Source organism: Delphinus delphis, chromosome 1, assembly GCF_949987515.2.
Source record: "Delphinus delphis chromosome 1, mDelDel1.2, whole genome shotgun sequence".
In the NCBI taxonomy this organism is placed as follows: domain Eukaryota; kingdom Metazoa; phylum Chordata; class Mammalia; order Artiodactyla; family Delphinidae; genus Delphinus; species Delphinus delphis.
Genome location: NC_082683.1, coordinates 7,971,193 through 7,988,281, shown reverse-complemented (window position 1 = coordinate 7,988,281; position 17,089 = coordinate 7,971,193). Strand labels below are relative to the sequence as shown.

Sequence of the window (17,089 nt, the reverse complement as noted above, 5' to 3'; positions counted from 1 at the left end):
AGGCACTGAGGCAGAGTCGGGGTTTCATCAGCACTTCCCCAGGATGAGGTTAGTGCACAACACGCCTCTGGCCCAAGACGACAATTATCACACTGTAACCAGCATCCCCAGGGCTCCTTATTAGTATAGTAGAAACCCGTCCTGCCGTCACAGGGACCACAGAGACTGGGAGCCTAAAAGGATCACATGTGTCTCAGCACTCCCCCACCCCCCAAGTCACCAAAGAGCATATCCCCTAATGAGGGGCACAGGAACAGATGGGCAGGCTCCCCTCTGCCACGTGGCAGCCTATCCTGTGGAATTCCGACTGCAGCTGCCAAGCTCTGAAAATATCTAGAGAGAAAATGCAGCAGCTTCCAGAGGGGCAGGGCATGAACAATGCCCCAAACTCCAGCCAGGGGTACAGAAAGACAGAGGTTAAGCCACTAAAGCGTGCAGACAGGACACAGTGCCAATCTCTGTCATTCACATAAACCCCAACACTGCCTGACGGCATAAAAGGGACCCTGCCAACAGCAGTGAACACTGGCAGGGGACCCCTGTATGGAGAAGGTTGCCTGTGAGCCATCCCTTTTGCCCAGTGCTCTGCGAAATGTCCACCCTTCCCAAGTGCCAGCCCAACAAGCTGTAGTGCTTTGTCCTGGGGAGTCTGTGCCGTGCACTCTCGAAAATTATTCCACTTTCTTCCTTCCCCTAATTCCTGTGTCTCTCTTTCTCTGTCTGTCTCATCCTGTCTCTCAAATCTGTTCCTGTGAGTCCCAGAGGGCCAGAATGAAGCAAGCTCTACTATTCTGATGCAATGCCCAGCCACAGGTGACGCCGGGCTCTTCTGAAAAGCTAATGAACGGGCAACAGCAGCTTGTGTGCTTCTTGACAGCACACAGGTGCTGATAAATATCGACCTCCAGGGTATTCCCGGTAAACACAGCCCCAGCCCTGCACCCACACGAGCACGAGCACAAGCACACGCACACGCACGCACACACACACACACACACACACACACACACACACACACACACGCACAGGCACACACTCACACCTTCCCAGCTCTGCTCTCGCACCTCAAAAACAAACTAGTTAACTATTCTCTTCCCTGAGGATTAGAGCTCTAATTTCAAACACACAGCTCCCTGGCTTGTCTCACACATACAGCATATTCTGATAGGTTAAATGCTGCCGTTTAATTACTGTAATGAGAGGTGCTTTTTTTGGGTTTCCTTAAAGATTGATTTTTCCCTGTCTTGTTTTACACTAAAAATCATTTTTAACATGTTTTTCTCTGTCATTTTCCCCATCCTTCTCCCCACTATGTACATAGGGAAGGAAGAAGGAGGAAGGCTCTTTAGGTCAATGTCTTGAAGACTCTACCAGAGGTGAATGGATAACAATACCAAAGGTCCAAACCATTCATTTTACATTTTTTAAATTTAATATTTATTTAAAGTTTTTAATCATAATTTTTAAAAAGGCAGAAGGAAGAGGCGAAAGCCACCAAAGCAAACTGCTATAGCGAGGGTCTCAGCCAGAAATGGTCAATGAGAGACGAGGTAGGGCTGGTGTAAGTTGTTGGGGGAGGCAGTCAGTCCTGCAGGTGGTTTTAATGAGGAGGCGGGAGGGGTGAGGCCCAGAGATGCTCAGCATGTGCTTTAAAGCAGCCCCAAATCAAGCAAGGAGGCTGTTTTCCATGGAAAGGCTAGACAAGTGAGCAAGGCGCCTACAGAGAAGAAATCTGCTTTCAGATATACTTAAAAGTATACAACCTATATGCTTTTCGAAACTGCAGATCACAATTCAGTGTCAACACAAATAGACTTTGGCCCCAGGCATGGAACCGGATGGAGCTGCAAGGGCGTCTAAGGCCGCAGCCCTTGGGAAGGAAGACTTTTCCAGCTACAGTGCCTGAGAGCCCTATAGGAGAGCTGGACCGGCGCCAGAGGAGGAGCCTGAAGAAGCAAAATGCTCTTCTCCACCCCTCTTACAGGTGACTTGGAAATTAGCAACATCTCCCAGGAAGTCGTTTCATGTACTAACCAGATCTGTTTCACTCTCTCTCCTGTTGGAGCTTCTGACCGCTGGGCTCTCTGCCTTAACTCCCCACCTTTTTACCCCTCTGACTCATCGATCTGTGACAGTTAAGGTACCAAGAAGGCCACCTGCTACCAGAAAACCAAGGCGCCTGCAGGGTCAGGTCATTGTAACCACCATGTCATCCAGCGTGCGGGGAGCCCCTGGAGGCCACATCAGCAAAGCCACCTGTCACGAACGAAAAGATCAGAGGGAATACATACAAACATGACAGAAATGGACGAACTCAGAGAAGAGCAAATAAGGAGTAGGTGACGGGGGCGGGGGGGAGAAGGGGCTTTCAGGAGGATGTTTTCAGGGGCAAGTGGGAGCAGCAGCCCACGATGACCATGGTCCAATTCAGTGGGACCCTCTTCTTGGCAGGAGAGGCAGGTTTCACCAGGAAGCAGTGACAGGCTTCTCACCGAGAAGCCATTTCCAGATAAAATAACACTTGCTTCACAAATGCCATCTTCTCTTTCTTTAGAAAGTCTCAGATTTCAGTGAAACCTCTTAATGTCTATGGGGAGGGAGTAAGCCTACCAGTCACCCTGTGGAAGCAACTCTGAGAGCCAGGGGACCTACATGGCATAGCTTGACGATGACAGTGGCACAGACTGACTGTGGTGCTCCAGCCGCAGAATCCCTGGCCACATCACAGGGGTCTACAGGACTTCCCTTCCAGGCCTCCTTCCCTCACGCCATCTGACTCTGGGCCCAGTACTCTTCCCACTCTTTCACTTGCTCTCCTCCAGGCCAGCTCGCCAGGCCTGGATTCCTCCCTCTCCTTCATTCGTTGATTCTATTCAGCCACCAATTCCTGCAGATTCTACTTCCTCACTCTCCCTAATTCATCATCCTCTCCATCCTCACAACTGCCCTTCTCACCCGGATTCTTGCAGTGAACTCCTAACTGCCCACCCTACCCAAAGAGCAAGCTTCCTGAAACACAAATAGGATCCATTACTACACCACATAAAACTCTTCAATGGCTTCCCCGCTGTCCACACAATAAACTCCAAACCCTTGCGTTAACACATGTAAGTTCTGACCCTTGCCTACCTCTCCAACTTACCAGCCTGCTTCCTGATTCTCCGGATCACTTCTTCCTTGGAGATTACGTTCCCATCCCACCCTGGCATGGATTAAAGCCACCACCACTCCCCAAACCCTAAAGACTACTAATCCTCTTGGACTCCTATAAGGGTGCCCTCCTCATTTTTCAACGCTTCCCTGCTGGTCCTCCTCACCCACCACGAAACTGATCACTCCCTCTTCTGGGCCTCTATACCAATACCTATCACAGCCCCTGTAACATTTTATCACCCACCCTACACTTGTTTGCATACCACGGAATCTCACTAGACTTCTGATTTAAACCTTATTTTTGTAATTTCAGTGTTAGCATAAATGTTGGGACGTGAAGAAAATGTACATTTAATAAATGGTCAGTAAATGGATGGATGGATGGATGATTTTTCCACCGTATCATATTGCCTCTGTATGCAAAATTGTCTGGGAACCAGCAATTTATACAAACACATGTGTAGGTATGTAGATAATAGATATATGAAAAGGAGAGATAAACTCAAAGCAAATGATTCTAAAAAGCAGATAACTTAAAAACTCTGACGTTTCACTTTAAATATGCACTACAACTTCCTGATTGTGCTTCTGTTAGACTAACATTAAAATTAGTTTGCCGCGTGATCCCACACTGGTTAGAGAGGGAGCAGAGCTACAGAGAAACGAAAACTGGTTTAAGATTAAACGTTTGCAATGAATATTCACAAGTGAATAGCTGAGAACTAACTGTACCTGTATACTCTTGGTTCAGCATGAAATCCTTTTAAACAAATACCTACCATTCCCTCAAAACAAACAGTAATTATGGTAAGTCCTTGTGAGCATTCAGCATACATGATATACATTAACTGCCCTGGAATCACCTGGAAATAATCTCAAGGCCAAACCTGTGCCACTGGGGCAAGGCTTCCTAATGTGCCAGACTCCAGCGTTCTGTGCGCTGACATCCGAACTGAGGGAGGTGAGCGCTGCTCTGTGGAGGTCCGACTCCTGAGAGTGGATCTTAAAGGTGAGGCTCGGCAGCTCAGGAGACAGTCGATTTAATCTGGTTAACATCGTAAAAAGGGACATTTCCACATGGACAGCAAGGACATGAATATCACGTGTGTATGGCAGAATTATAAACGCATTTTTGGCGAAATTCAATAAAGCTGATTCTACTGCATAAGGTCAGCAATTTACTATAAAAATGATATGATTGCAATTTTTAATATAACCCATGTATTTGCTGCAAGATGCTCTAGAAGATTGTGTAATGTAACCATTCGACCTCTCCGCCGTTGCAGAGATAGCCCTATTTACCCTTTCCTGTCCTGATAAAAGGCTCTGTACAGAACACCAGAGTCAATGGCATTCTCTAACAGAACCGTCCTCCACAAGCCCAGGCCTTCCTCCTCCCAAACATCGGGATGGACTCTCTGGGTTGTGCCCTTGTGGAAGGCTGCAAGAAGAAAACCTCCAGAACTAAATAAAACTAAAATTAAATTCATCTTCTATTCCTGATAATAGAAATGTCTATGAAATGGCATGGGCAAAATAATTTCATTTTTAATAATATGATTCTTCAGGGAGAGCACCCTGGTCCACATGAGCAGACGGTGCATTGAAATTCAATGACTCGGTGATGACAGAGACCCGTTCCTCAAATATGGTGGACTTCCGTAAATCTCCATGCTCACTTGCACATTTTTTGAGGAAATAACTTGGTTACTGTGAAGATTAAATGAGCAAATGCATGTGAGAATGCTTTTAAATTATAAAGCAGAATACATATGCTGGTGGTTATTATAAAGTCTGTATCTATCATCTCAGGCTTGCTTATAAATTACAGTAACTGTATTACTAAGTAGTTCCTACTGTCTCATCACCAAGTTCTCTGAGGGCATGGACCACTTGTGTCCCAACTGCACTTAGCACAGTGCTCAGCAGACAGCAGACTAGGAATGCATGGTAAATACAGCTGAACTTGGTAACTGATGATACAAAAGATTCCAGATTGGGGGATATGAAACTCCAACAGAACCTTTTTTTTTCCAATGGCATCTCCAGATGGAAGCTGCTGAGGGGTCCCTCTTCTTTTCACTCACAACTACAGTCCCAGCATGGGTTCCTAGATCAAGTCAACCTCTTTTCCTTCCTTGGCGTCTTTGAGCTGGCTCAAAGAATATTGGCTCCCAATATTCTCTGTCCTAGCACCTTGCTTACTTGTAACAATTTTGCACATTTCACATTTCTGGGGGAGTCTCTCTCTACCCCAGAATGCTGTTTTATTTACCATTATAGTTTCAGTCCCAGGACCAGCACAGTAAAAAAAAATATGCACTCAATAAATACTTGGATGGATGAACGAATGAATGGTAAAACTCTTTCAAAATCAGGTATTACGGGCTTCCAGAGAACAGTGCTATTTTCTGTTATTTTTATTTTAGTACTTAGTCTCCTCTTTCCAGGGCTGCGTAAAGGACAGCCTTTGAAAAAAAAAAAAAGTAAATACCAGAAATGAACTCAAAAGAGGTCATCATGAAACTCCGTATTTACTCTCTTCCAATTACATTCTGTACAAATTAGCTCCGTTTGTAAAAGTTAAACTGATTTTTTAAACTGCCTCTTCTTCAAACTCAACCTGTGTTCTTTCGGCCAAGACCCCAAAATTTGCAATTAGAATAATTTAATTGACAATTCTGTTTGTGACTCACAAAGCAGAAGAGGGTATGGCTTTGTTCTTCAGCTTCACAGGTTCACCACTGTTGGTGGCAAAATATTTTTCTTGTTGGTTAAGAGTACATATCCAGCTTGAAGCCAAAAACAGAGTGCAAGAGAGTCCCATTCCTATGCACTGTAGGTTTCACTGAAAAGATGACATTTATGTGGTTGTGATATTTAATTTATCACCGGGGGTCATGATTTTTTTCCCCTGAAATGCCATGATAAGGAAAACTTCAACTTTATGAATGAAAGCCTTTGCAATCATTTAACAAACTGAAAATCTACACAAAATTTAAAGACCACCGTACTGCTAAAGACAATCTACTCAACAATCTAATTACAGAAAGATTACTTTAAAGGGCTTTAAATCTAAAAAGAATCATTAACAGTAAGAGACTAGAGCACTCCCAAGTCTTCTGACTGATGAAAGGGGTGAGATCTGAGAAGACCAGCTCCTATCAGAATGTTTTAGAAACTCAAACACAGGTCTGTTTAAAGTTGGAATGGAAAAATCAGTACAGTCATTCAGTTCTTAGCGCAATTTAAATATAAGCTGGTGTGTGTGTGCATGTGTGTGTAAAAAGAGAGAGAGAGAGAGAACGAGAGCCCCATCACTCTACTTACTGAAGACCTTTAGTGAGTTACCTCTACTTCAAAAATGGAAAGAACATAAAGCTGTTGACTGACCAACCCAGCCAAGTCTACAATGAAAAGTACATTTAAAATGAGAGCACGCTGGGCTTCCCTGGTGACACAGTGGTTGAGAGTCTGCCTGCTGATGCAGGGGACGTGGGTTCGTGCCCCGGTCTGGGAAGATCCCACATGCCGTGGAGCGGCTGGGCCCGTGAGCCATGGCCGCTGAGCCTGCGCGTCCAGAGCCTGTGCTCCACAACGGGAGAGGCCACAACAGCGAGAGGCCCGCGCACTGCAAAAAAAATAATAATAATAAATAAATAAAAATAAAATAAAAGCACGCTAACTCATGCTCCACAAATCACATACTCTAATACACACACAGCAGCAGCAGCAGATAAATTTATTTTTATAAGGCATAGACTCAAAAATGTAAATATAACAATGGATTAGTGAATGACTACTATCCAGAGTTAATTAAAAATCCTTCTAATTATCGTCCAATCAACATAAAATATTTTTCAGTAGATGGCCTTAAGTTCTACCTTGTGCTAAGTTTCAGAAGTCCCTCCCTACTTCCAACATTTTCCAGCAGCTCCAACAGACCCACGTCTCACGTAGTCCCTCTGGTGAAAACTCCCTTGCCTACCCTTAGCAGACAAATCTCATTAGAAGAACTTGCATCCCCAAGTGAGGCCAGAAAGGAGGGATAAGTATTCTTAAAATCATCTCAGAAGGCCAGTGGTGATACAGAACACATCAATATTTATCTCTGGAACAAACTGGAGATACATCACTACTGCTTTTCTTAACAATTAAAGGCCCAGCTCTTCTCGGAAACAACAAAAACAGTTAACTAAAAAAGTATCCTTTCCTCCTATATATACACAGTTTGCTCTGTGATGAATGAAATACTTTATATTTACACATAAACCACTGCCACCTGCTTCCAGACTGAAAACACAAACTCTCTTTTGGCTGACTCTTTCTGTTAGCATCGTTTGCAGCAAAATGAATGCTTCCCTCATTTTGTAGGCTGTTATCGAAACGGCTTGAAAAATACCAAGTTAAGCCTTCAGTAAGAAAGAGGCTTGTGATATAAATGTGCTGGTACCCTGTTTGGGGGCAATTATGTTGCATTTGTGAATCTTTTTTCTCCTATGGATTCCTCTGATAGCACTCAGCATCCACTCCCACCTCTTTCTAGTGGGACTTCTGATACCAGAGGCTGGAACACTAACAGCAACACTTCCCAGACTCCTCGGCTACTAGAACTCGGGCTGGGAATTAGGTGCACTCACAGGTGATTCATAAAGTGGAAATGAGGCAAAAGACCTGTACGCGCTGCATTTGAGGTTGCAAACACCAGGACATTGTCAAGCAAATACTAGAAACACCAAGGTTTCCTACTACAGTGTCCAATCTCTAGCCTCCAGCTTCGTTCATGAGGGTCAAGAGGCAATTCTGTCAGAGGTAGAAGCTAAGTTCATATTCCAAAGTCCTGTCGCTGTTTTTACGGATGTCAGGACACAATGACTGCAGTGGTGGCAGCAGTGACTTCCTGATCTCTGGAACACAGCAAAAAGGGTGTGCTCTTGAACTCAAAAGTTCCAAGTGGTAGCCTCCTAATTCCCTACTTTCCTGGCCAAGCAGAGGGAGCAGCTTTCCCAGCAAGTTAGTCCTTCAGTGTTCTGGAAGTCACTCCTGGAGGCGTGGCCTTGTGTCCGCTCCTCCGGCCCTTTCATAAGGGAGTAAATGCCTAACTTCTTACATTAAATTCCCCTCTGCTCAGAACTCCTAGAGGTTCCTGTTGCATGAATTTTTATGATACCAACAAGTTTACCTTTTTTTTTTTTTTTTTTTTTTTTTTGCGGTACACGGGCCTCTCACTGTTGTGGCCTCTCCCGTTGCGGAGCACAGGCTCCGGACGCGCAGGCCCAGCGGCCATGGCTCACGGGCCCAGACACTCTGCGACATGTGGGATCTTCCCGGACCGGGGCACGAACCCGTGTCCCCTGCATCGGCAAGCGGACTCTCAACCACTGCGCCACCAGGGAAGCCCGCAGGTTTAACTTTTAATAGCCAAAACCTGGAAGCAACTCAAATGTCCATCAACAGGTGAATGGACAAACTGTAGGATACCCAAACAAGGGGATACTACTCAGCAAGAAAAAGTAATGAACCACTAACACATGTAATAACATGGATGAATCTCAAAATAATCATGCTGAGTTAAAAACAAAAAAAGCCAGACCAAAAAAGGGAGACATACCACACAAGTCCATTTATAAAAAGTTCTAGAAAATGCAAGCTAGTCTACAGTGAGAGAAAGCAGATCAGTGTTCGCCTGGGAACCAGAGTTATGGGGGGTGGCGGGAAGAAGAGAACGAAGGGGCATGAGGAAACATCTGGGGGGTGATCAGTATGTCCTTTTTTTTTTTTTGCCACACCGCATGGCATGCAAGATCTTAGATCTCTGACCAGGGATCGAACCCGCACCCCCTGCAGTGGAAGCACGAAGTCTTAACCACTGGACCGCCAGGGAAGTCCCAGTGTGTTCATTTTCTTGATTACAACAATGGTTTCACAGGTACATATACATAGGTCAAGTTTTTTTAATTGTACAAATTAAATATGTATAGTTTATTGTATGTCAGTTACACATCAATAAAGCCTCTTAACACAATGTAACAACCCTGAGGGTCACCTTCAGTCCCATCTCCTCACCTCACACATCCCATCTACTACTGAGCATGGCTTACTCTTTTTTTCTACCATGTCTGTGGTTCTGTCCTTCCTTTCCAGAAAGCAGATTGTATAGTTCAAAGAATTCTAGTCAGATGACTTGGTCCTAGTTCTATTTCTGCCATTAATTTGCACTACTTAACCTTTCTGTGCCTCAGTTTCCTCATCTGTAAAATGGGAGATTTAAATCATGTAGTCATTCATTCAACAAATATCTATTAACCTGCCTATAATCACGGAGAAGTTTACAGTGAAGAAGACATTAACTAATATATGTGTTTTGTAAACCACAAAGTTCTCTACATAAATATGTTGTCATTTCTATTTCCATTTCTACTGCTACTCTCCACACCTAACAAAGGACTTGGCAGGACCTTCCTTGTGGCTGGTCTTATTATCGGCAGGCCAATTCAGTTTAACTACAGAGCCCAGAGTAATGTCCTCAAATAGAGTTTCAGTTTCAACCGGTTCAGAAAGTGTTCTCAACTATTATTTATAATATTGAGTTCTAACACTGGCTCCTTGCTCACTGCCCATCTCACCAACCTCGGTTCTCTTCTTTTTCGAGGACCCCATGGGCCAACCCAGCCAACTGCACACGTGTCTCTGCATGAGCCTCCCCTCGCTAATGATGCCCTTCCCACTCCTCTCCGACCATCTACACCCACTGCCTCCCTCAATGTCTAGGCCAAAACTGAGCTCTGCTGACCTAAGTAACTTTGAAAAAACAGTGTTTTCACTGGATTCAATAAGACTAAAGACAAAGGAACTGCATATAAACACTGTTTATATAAACACTAGAGTATTGGGTAAAGGCCTATGGGATAGCAATTCTGAAACCATTTTACAGGTATGTAGGATTGAACAAATAAAAAAACTGTAGACTTAGGGAAAACTGATATCCTTTTGAAACTTTCCCCAGTAAGTGTCTTCTAACTCTCATCACCCAGTCACTCAACCCTCGTTCATGAGCCCCTGACCCAGGCTGCTATGTCGCTGCTGAGGATGCCAGGAGGGTGAGACGTGGTCACCCACCTTGAGGAGCTCACAGTCCTACCAAGCTTTATACTCCATGGCTCCCTCATCAGATTTTGCTGACTTCTGAGGTACTGCTATGTTTCATGGACAGACATAGATAGGGTTGATAAGCACTCAGCATCCATTCCCACCTCCCAAGGAGCTTCTCGTCTGTAAAACAAGTACCTCATTTTCCTTTCATGAAGCCCTAATGTAATAAATAGTACTCTGCACACACCAGGCACTGAATAAAGGCTGCCCACGTAACCTATGGCCCAGGACCCACACACATCCAACTACGACAAAAGAAAACTAAGCCATACAGTGGACCCTTGAACAACACGGGTTTGAACTGCGCAAGTCTACTTACATGCATATTTTTGTCAATACATACTACAGTACTACACAACCTGAGGAGGGCTGAATCCATGGATGCTGAACCTGGATACAGAGGGCAGACTACAGGACTTGAGCTTCCATGGATTCTGGTATCCCTGGTGGGTCCTGGAACCAATCCCTGCTTGGATACTGAGAGACGACAGTCAGCCCTCCATATCCAGTTTCACATCCACAGATTCAACCAACCATGGATGAAAAGTATTCGAGAAAAAAATTCCAGGAAGTTCCAAAAAGCAAAACTTGAATTTGCTGAACACAGGCAACTACATCATTTACATTGTATTGGGTATTATAAGTAAAATTAGAGATGATTTAAAGTATATGGGAGGATGTGTGTAGGGTATATGCAAATACTATGTTATTTTATATAAGGGACTTGAGTATCCTTGGATTTTGATATCCCTGGAGGTCCTGGAACCAACCCCCCATGGATACTGATGAATTGTACTTCATTTGAAAACAGGTACTAACTTTCAAGTTTCTGAAGCTTTCCATTTATTTGAATGTTTATTTTGAATCAAAAATTATATCTATGAGCCCATATCCCTTCAAAAAATGGGATTAAAAAAGGATTCTTCTAGAAAGAAAGCATTTTTCATGTAACCAGTGACCAGAATGTCCCCTCAGAATCCAAATCTGTGCTAAGTGTTAATAATAATTTGTTACACTGGTTTTTTTCTCTTATTAATTTCTGTCTACCTATAGCCATGTTTATATTAGAAAACAGTTTTATTTTCTTGGGGGGGGGACATGATCTCCTGAAATTTTAAGAAAATGCATATGCAAGAATATTCACTGAGGCACTGTTTGAAACAACAAAAGACAGGAATCAACCTGAATGTCCACTAACTTGGGACTGACTCAAACATTAATTATGATACAGGAAGACAATGGAATACTACACAGCCACTGATAAGAATGAAGCAAATCTGTATGTATTAATGTGGAATGAGTGCCAAGATACAATGACAAGCATAAGCTAAAGTGTGAAATATGCTACCACTGTATTTAAAAGGTGTTTATGTTAATAAATATTAACGTGCTTTTATATGGATAGATCTTTGGAATGATACACAAAAACTGTTCATAGCAGCATCCTCTGAGACAGAGGATGGTGGGGGCGACAGGAGCGAGAGATGACAGGAAGACTTCTTCTTCACTGTCTATCCTTCTTCGCTGTTTGAATTTTTGAAACCATGTACATATCTTAACTTTTCAAAAAAAAAAAAACCTTTAAAAATGATACTACTGTACATGAGGGTGTCGCTTTGCTCTTCTTTGTAATATTGTTCCAGGCACACAAGTTAAGAAAGGAAGAGCTATTCTTCATTTTCAGAGAAAAATCTCAAAACAACTCAGTAAATCTAAAAGAGCTGATTCCCCCTCCAAGCTCCTCAGTGCTACTGTCCCCTCATCGCAGGGTGAAGTGTAGAAACCCACTTGACTCAGCCGTCTGGCAGGGAGCACGTGCTACCAGCTCCCCCTCTGAATGGGGAAGCCACGATGTTCAGCTAGTCTGGCTGCTCTAGCTCTCATCCTGGATGCTGAGAAAAATCTGTGGAGTTAAGACAAGTTTGGATAACAAGGGGAGCAGGAAAATTGATGGGGGGAACACCAGTCAGTGTGATGAATAGGCTGGTCCAGAACAGCAGGTGACGGATATGCAGATGCAAGACTGGCAGGGAAGGAAGATTTCCGTTCACAACAGATGGATGGAGATGCTCAATCATCCTCAGAAACGCGTGCGGCCGCCACACACAGCCCTTTCTGCATCGGCTCCGGCAGCCCTCCCTTGCCTGCAGGGCACGGCCTCCCCGCCAGAGACCCCCTGCACTGGACCCACATCAGGGCAGGGCCGGGCCGGGCCAGGGGAGTGCAAGCGGGCAGCGTTTGAGGAAGATGCCACTCAACGGCAGGCTGAACTCTCGGGGACCAACTGCTAGTGGACTTCTTCCCCCGGCTTCCAAAAACACCTGCTTTGTCTCTCTCGGTAGCTCTCACTCCTGAGTAAGGCTTATATGGCCTCAGGGGCTGCCCAAGACGTAGTAATTCCAGTGTTAAAACCAGGACAGTCCTGGGTAAACCAGAACCAATGGTCGTCCTACTTACAGGCCACAGTCCTCCCCTTTTTCTCTCCCTCTTCATCATCAGTGAGGGAGAACCTAGATCGACCCAAGCTCCCAACTGAGCAGAAACCCCACATGGAGGGTCCCAGTTCCCTCCAGTCACCCAAAACTAGCAGAGAGCTAAGACACAGTAAAGAAAACTCGTCCAACCCTGTTCTTTTCTCAAAGAAAAGAACAGGAACGTCTCTTTAAAATGTCCATGATACACAAGGCTCGATGACTCCCGCAAATGCAGGAATGAATCCATATCTTGACGCCACAATCCACATCTCTTTAACAAAGAATCAGAAGGGCCCGACAGCCCCTCACAGAGCCAATACTGTTCTTTCCAGCTCAGCCACAGGAGTTTCTGAGGACGAGGAAACGCCGATCAAGCATGGGGTGGTGGCTGGCAAGCTCTTCGTCCCTCTTCCCCGCCCCCTCCCCGCTATCCGCTGGACCCAAGCTCTAGAAAAAACAGCGTTATAAAAATACTCTGGCTTTACTAAGACACATTAAAGAATTAATTATAAAGCAAAGCTGAAGGAGAAAATTAATTTTAGAAAAACATGAGGTTACAATTTTTTTTTCCTGGAGATGGGGGAGGAAACACAGTTATTTTCGTTTTCATCCTGGGGGCACAAGCTGGGAGCTGTCCAGTCGATAACCTGGCCATCAGAACAAGGTTTGTAATTAAAAGGTCAGTGACCTGGAAAGCCAAGGCCCCACTCCCAGAGCTACTCAGTAATGATGGAGCTATTAAATTAAGACTGTTATGAAATCAATGCTAAAAAAGCTTTCATGGTAACGAGATTCCATTCAAGGACATGCAAACTACCTCATGAAATGGACGTAAATGATAAAAAAGAAAAGTAATAAAAGAGAGTTAAATTGAAATCTGTGTAAGAATTCACTCCCCCTTCAAATACTCCAGTGACAGAAGCCCTTCACCTCCACCCCACTACCAAGGTGAAGACCATCAGGTTTCCTCCTCAAGCTCATTTCCAGCAAGGAGGCAGTTTTGCTACTGGGGGTTCCGCTTCCAGGAACAGAAGAAAGATAAGATCTTGTTTCACCTTTTAGAATAAGAAAGCATGGTGGTGTGTTTTATTTGTTTCTTTTTCCTTCACCCTCCCCCCACCCCGGACTATTTATTAGATGAAGGAGAATACAGCCCTTTACTTATACACTTGAGAAGGGCACAATAAGCCAAAGGGTCAGCCAGCACCACCCAGGTGCTGAATTACACAAAAAAGCAGATGATGCTCAGCTTTTTTCTAGAACCCTGTTTGGCAACAGATGTATTAGAGGGGGCTAACAGACGACTCTGTCTTCTCCCCACCTCATCTACCTCTTTACCCGACACGAACAGGCATCGCTTCTACCCGCCTTATACCCAGCCTGCCAAACGTGTCTGCAAGCAGACTGCCTCCTGCATTCTGTGGTCAGACAGGGTGTCAAGTCAACATAAGCCTACTGACAACAATATCCAAACCTCTAGCTTTCTGGACTGACCCTACTGCTGTTTTTAAGTTACTCCAACCTCCTGGATTGCAGCCTGCTTAAAGCCCCAGATGTGATCCCTGCCTGGCAAGAACTGCTTCTATATATAGACCAGTTCTATGAGGGCTTACACCCCACACACAGGCCAATTATCTTCATGTGTGGTTGACTCTGCAGTTGATGTCATCTGCAGAATCAAGCGGTTGGAAGGAAAACAAAAACACTTATTCTAATACTCTGAAGGTGAACAGCTGCTTTGCTCTTGCATCCAAAAAATTCCCGATAAAAGAAAGAAATGTTGTAAATTACACAAACTGGCAGTAGAAGCTTCAAAGAAAATGATAAATGATTCTAATAACGTCATGTTTCTCATTAATGACTCCATGTTCAGACTTTAAAGCATCCAAAAGAGATCTCGAAGAAACAAAAACAAAAAAACACGAACACAAAAGACCCTTGCAAACCAATGCTCTTCCAACCCTATCCCATCCACTGTCCCCGGCCTCCCCAGCCCCAGACTCAGAGGGCACACATTTAACCTGTCAGTAACAGAGGGGACGAGGCCCCTGCTCGGGGCTGCGGGTTCACAATAAAACAACCTCAGCTGATGCGCCTAAAGTAACCCTCATTTTCCACTGAACTGACATGCACTACAGGGGCCTCAATTTCTATATTAAATATTAAATAATATTAAAAGAAAAACAAAATTGGATTTGCCTTTTCAGGAAAGAGATGTTAATTAAAAAAAAAAAAGAAAGAAAGAAAGTTGAGATTATAATTCAAGACAGTGCTCCAATGCAATTCCCCGAAGTGACATTCACTAGGAAAAGCCGAGACTACAGTAGCTGTGAGCTCGCCCGAAGGCAGCGCTCCAACCCACCAGTGCAACGGGTCCTGTGGGGAGACAGGACCGGAGGATGCCAGGACCTTGGTCCCGCCCCTCAAGACACGCTCCGTACCCCCAAAGACCAGTGAGCCAACTCGCTTTCCTTCCCAACTGCTGTCAGGGACAGGGCAGACACGCTCCTTCACAACAGCCCCTCCTCCCTCAACCCAACCCATCAGCGATGGTGCCAAGCTCCGGGATCGTGTGTGCCTGACCCCAGGAACTGCCGGAAATGTGAAAAGTGAAGTTTAAAGCCACAGAGGGCTCTTCTTCCCCAGATGCCAATCAAACCTTGGAATCCTCTGCCCAGGAAAGGTCCTGCTAGAACTTACCCTATTGGGATGCAACTCGGAAGCAGATGATTACTGACTGAAGCAGCATTTTAGAGGATAATGGAGATGGGTGATTAAGTCCAGTGACTCTAGGTTTGAGTGTGGGGTAAACTCTCTTTAGAAGAAGAAAGGTAGGACGTCTCTCCAGTTTCCTGCTGCCGAAAATTCTAAAAACTCTAGACCACATTAAGGGTTGGGAAGGAATTCTGCCCGCTCTGTACCAACAAATACCCATCTCCTTCAGGTCTTCGCTCCCATGTCACCCTCCCCGAGGAGACACCTTCTAATCACCCCACTGAGAAGTGCAACCCATTCCCACACAGCACTGGCTGCATCTGCCTTCTCCTGGTAGAACTGAAGCTCTGAGAGGGCAGGGATTTTGTCTGTTCTGTTCTCAGCGCAGCGTAAACACTCTTAGTTGAATTAATTAATTGATTGCTGTTTTTTGGCGGTTTTTTTAAGGAGCAACAAATAATAACTGTACAGAACAGTTTCTACAGTAATTATTAGCCAACTAAGTCAAAAGAAGTATTATTTGGCCCAGAGTTTCTCTCTCTTTCTTTTTTTCTCTCCCTCTCCCAGTCAGGGATTTATTAAAATTAAACAGATTAGATGGAGCTCCTGATATTCAAACTGCAGCAAAGCCTGCAGTGGGGAAGTGCCGAGCAAACACCAGAGACATTTGTCTCTAAATTGCTCTAAATACCTTCTGCAAATGAAATTCTAACCCAGCTGCGTTTGAGAGAAAATGAGGAATAACTGGTCATTGTCAGTGGAAGAGAAGATCAGGCAGTTATAATATTGCACAATATACTGGGGCGAAGGATCTCTCGGCAACCATAGATTTTGTCTCAGGTTACCCCGGGTAATCAGCACAGCTTTTAGGCTCAGCTTTCCCCAGCTTCAATGCTTTGATGAGAGAGCTGAAATCCCTAAGCTTTTATGATTAATTACTCCCCATAGGTACACATATTTCAAGGAAAAACTCTTTTACAGCATGATGGCTGCAGAGGGGGCCAGCCAACGCACTCCAAATTTTAATAATCTCCTAATCTCCTACTGATGGGGGCAAGCATCACGCCGCCAGGAAGCGCCCAGCACCCCTCATCATCAACTCAGTCACAGGGACCGGCCTTGAGACTGCCTCTAAACAGCTGCCTGTGAATGAAATGCTTGGGCTGATTCTGCCCAAATCCTGCGAGCACAGCCCTGGGACCAGGTTCTGTGGCATCACTTCAGTGGGATACCGTTGAGCAGACCTAAGAAATACCACCAAACCACACTGTCTTCTATTCCAGCCACTAATGACTTAAAGCTCAAAACCCAGAATTTGGAGGCCGACATTCCAGTTCCTTAAGGAAAAAGAGTTTTGTTCAGTGGGGGTGGAGAAAACTCACTTCCCTCCCTCATGGTATTTAAGGGCCTTTAAACAACTTCCTAGCTTTCCAGAAAATTAAACGTTCAAAGAATGAAAAGTCAGATTTCTTTTTTTTGTTTGATTTGGGTTTTTTTTATATTTCTCAAAAAAAAGAAACATGTCCTAAATTTCAATAAAACCAAAATAGATTCTGTCTGCTTCGGACAATATTGAATTTGTCAAGATCCATTTC

The 17,089-nt window shown here is 44.5% G+C and overlaps 1 protein-coding gene across 2 annotated transcripts in view; it reads right to left on the bottom strand.

Moving 5' to 3' along the window:
- The window catches only part of PEX14 (peroxisomal biogenesis factor 14), a 137,623-nt gene that overhangs the window by 68,075 nt on the left and 52,459 nt on the right, over window positions 1–17,089 (bottom strand). The window lies entirely within an intron of this gene.